Raw genomic sequence first — 4093 nt, 5'->3', positions numbered from 1 at the left:
TGTAGGCCCACAGATGCCATGCCTGCTCTTAGTCCCCAACTATGGAATTGTGAGGAAGGAGATCTCAGATGACAGTTTAGCAGGTTTATTGGTGTTGGCCCCTGCCTAGGGGGCCTTGCTCTCAGTGGTTCAAATAATTTCTCCACCTCTTTTGGAATTTTTCTTTTTGTAGAAACTTGTATAATCCAGATGTGTTGTTGTTCTGGCTGTGGCTTTGCCTTCAGCAGGAACCCTGCGCTCTCCCTGTGCCAGAGCCACCCTGGAGAGGCCCTTCCTTGTCCCACAGCCCAGTGGGGAAACCAATGCAGACAAGGTTCAGCCTTGGCATCTTATTTTTCAGGTACATAGCTCCAGGGCCTCGGCCCACACCTGGCTAGATGGAGCTGGAGGGGGGGAGGGGGGCGTGGTAGGCATAGAATCCATGGCTTCCTCCCTGGTGGGCTCTGAGGAGTTGTACTCCTGGTACCTGGGAGTCTCACCTCAGTCTCTCTGGAAACCTGGCAATGTCTCTATCTATTGTTATTTTTATTTTCTTAGCACTGGTCCTGGGGCTTGAACTCAGAGCATAGATGCTATCCCTGAGCTTTTGTCTAAGGCTAGTCCTCTACCATTTGAGCTACAACTGCACTTCTGGCTTTTTTGGATAGAGATAAGAGTCTCATGGACTTTCCTGCCTGGATTGGCTTCAAGCCATGATCCTCAGATCTCAGCCTCCTGAGTAGCTAGGATTATAATTGTGAAACACTGACACCTAGCTCTATCTATTTTTAACAGCTTTTTTTTTTTTTGATTTGGGGCTTAAACCCAGGACTTCCTGTATAATTAACAAGTTCTCTACTACTGAGCTTTATCCTCACCCCTTTCAAATTGTATTTTGAGATACATTCTAAGCTGCCCAAGTTGGCCTCAAACTCACAATTCTTCTATCTCAGCCTTCCAAGATGCAGGGATTGGAGGCCTGCACCACTCGGCCTTCTCTCCGATCTGTCATCAGGAATAGCTACTGTGGGATGCTAGCAGAGTCCTGAATGGGATCCCAGTGGCTTTGGGTTCACTTGTGCCCTGGTTCGAGGCCGGCACGGAGTGCCTGGGGCCTGTCCCACGTGACAGCATCTGCCTTCAGCAGAAATCCTGTGCTGTCCTGCAGTACTGGTCCTGCGGTAGGCAAGACGTGGAAGTGAGTCAGATGTGGGGCCACCTCAGAGAGGCTCCTTGTCCCTGGGCCAGCAGGCGAACCAGACTGGGAACCAACAAGACGAGTGAGGACAAGATTCAGCCCTGATGTCTTATCTGTCAGCTGTGCACATCGCTTCCTTCCTAGGGGCCTGGCGTCTCCTGATCCCAAGCCCTTCTCTCCCTTATCGGACCAGCGCTTCTGGTTCCTCAGGTGCTCCCTGGAGTCTTGCTGATTCCCCTCATCTCGTCAGCTGCTCCTGTTTGATAATTTCATGCATGTTATCTATGCTTCTGTCCCACAGGACAGGGAGGGTGCCTGTCTCCATCCTTGCGGTGTCCAGTGTCTAGTAAATGTTTACTGAATGAAGGAAGAAAGCTGTTCTACAGAAGAGACGTGGTGGACTTTCTCACGAGGGAGTCTCAGAAGGCTTTCTGGAGGAGGTGATGATGAAATAGGGCTTTAAAGGAAGAATAGACATTACTGGAGTCGGGTATAGTGGTACATGCCTGTAATGTCAACAATTGGGAAACTATGGCAGGAGGATTATGAGTTCAAGGCCAGCCTGGGCTACATGCAAGTTCTCCGCTATCCTGCCCCCCCGCCCCCCCACCCCCCCTGCTGCCCTCGATTTGTAGGGTATTCCAGGCGGGAGAAACAGCAGATGCAAAGACTCTGAGTGGTGACACCTATGGAGGGTCCATGTTGGGCTGTGGGGTGGGGTGAGGTGAGGACGCAGGAAAGCGGGTCCTTGCTTGCGGGAGGCCAGTGTGTGTTCTCGGAAGTTGGTGGCTAAGGGGGCCACACCTTGGCCTGTGGTTTGCACAGACAGTTCCGTGGCCATGCTGGGTGGCGTGAATGAGGAAGCCGCGCCGCTGTGACAGCAGCTTTGGGCTTGAAAGGCGAACTAGCAGTGGCTGTGGGGACTAAGGTGACAGGAGTGGGAGGGGATGCTTCGGGCCCAGCCACAGCCTCACGAGGAGCGGGGTGGCAGCCGGGACTGGCAGGCAGGGGCACGATCATTTCCTTGTCTACGCCATGAGTTGAGGAGCCCTTGGGATCTGGGGGTGCCCGCACATGTGAGGACAGAGCAGGAGGCACCAACCTGGCTTCTGGAGGCAAAGATGGAGAGGACAATCATGGGGCAAATGAGATGGCCAGGGAGAGGGTGGGGGACAGGCGAAGTCAGCTGCGTGTGATGGCACATGCCTGCGATCATGAGGCTGAGGCAGGAGGACTGTGAGTTCAAAGCCAGCCTGGACTAGGTAGGGACACTTTGTCCCTAAACAAAGTCTTGGCATAAAACCCTCAGGGAAATAAAAACTCAGAGTGGCCCCAGAGGAGGAGGAGATACCAAGAAAGAATGGTCAGTGAGGCAGGAGAACGAGGGAGAAGAAGGCCAGGAGGCTGTCTCAGAGACTTCCCCTGCCCTGCTTCCTCCTTCCGAAGAGGCATCTGTCCTTCCTGACACGGGCACTAAACTGCCCTCACCCTAGAGAACAAATCTTGATCATGAAGCCAGTGGTGGTGACCCCATTTTTCTTGCCATTGATTGGTTTATGACCCATTAGGACCAAATGAAGCATGCAGTTTGAAAGGGCTTCTGGGAATGTTTTTCTTGTTCTTAAATCAGAGGAAAGTTTGCGATAGTTCTGTTTTTACCCCTGGACTTGATTGCGATTGCATGTGCTATCTGGAGCAACTGTAGCTATCTTGTGATCATAAGGAAAATTAGGGAGCAAGTCAACACAATGTCAAAGATGAAGCGAGAAGAATTAGCAACAACTGGGGCCTTTGATGACATTGCTGCCCCACTGTCTCTTCTCCCACCAGGACTTCATGTGAAATAATGAACTGTATTTTGGTTTAAGACAGTTTGGGTCAAGTTGTCTACTACTTTGTCACAGGGTGTTGTGCCAAGTTGCAAGACCACCCCCAAGAAGACCACCAAGATTCAGACACTCCGAAATGCAAAAGCAAGGCAAGGGTTTATTGAACGAGCTGCCAACTCGGGCCTCGTCCTACCCACCGACACAGCGGAGGTTAGGAGGAAGCCCCGAGCTGTGATTACACAGGGCTTATAAAGGCAAAGAACAAGGTTACAACAATCAGCTGTGCAAGCAAGATTAGCACACAGGTACAAATCTGATTGGCTCGGGGTTCGATTCTAAAATGGGGTTCACGTGGTGGGGCCTGACTTCAAAGTCTGGCACCTCATTTCCCCCTTTTTCTTTTTGGTACCTTGGGAGCCAATCATGGCTCCATTCTGTCCATTTCAATGGCTTGCATGTCTAGGGGATGATATAGAGGTAAGGCATGGGCCAGTAGGACCCAATGTAGTAACCAAAGGGCCTGTCACCATTTCTTACAAGAATATTCTCTGTACCTCTGTTCTGCATGTCTCTAGTTTATCCTGCCTCATCTTCCCAAAAACAACTCTGGTCCCTTGATTTTAAAGGGGGGCTGATGGGTGAAGATCATCCATCTTCTGTAATTTCTTCAGGCTGACTCAGGGGCGTTGACCTTACCTAGCCAGGAACCTATAACCTTAGTCTACTTTTCCAAGGGACTGCAGGATTACTGCAAACTGAAAATTAACTTTCAGCTATACAGACTTACCATTAGCTCTATAGTGTTTAGTATCCAAATGTAAGCAACAAAATAATACATAAACTTCTCAACTGTGCTCTAAGGGTCGGGTGGCTATAGCCGTATTCCTGAGCAAGCCCAAAACTACCTAAAATAAGGGGGTCACCTCACTTTGGAGTGAGCTGCCAAAATGACATCAACACTATCCAGGGTAGTAAGGAAAGAAGGCAAAAAGAAAATTATAACAATATTCAGTCTAACTTTCTTTTCTTGAGGCGAAGGCGAAGCGGCTGAGTTGGGTGCTTGGAGACCTCCCATGTTCCATCACGG

Source organism: Perognathus longimembris, chromosome 12 (genome assembly GCF_023159225.1).
Source record: "Perognathus longimembris pacificus isolate PPM17 chromosome 12, ASM2315922v1, whole genome shotgun sequence".
Classification (NCBI taxonomy): Eukaryota; Metazoa; Chordata; class Mammalia; order Rodentia; family Heteromyidae; genus Perognathus; species Perognathus longimembris.
The sequence above is the reverse complement of the archived record's forward strand: the minus strand, read 5'-3'. Positions refer to the sequence as shown.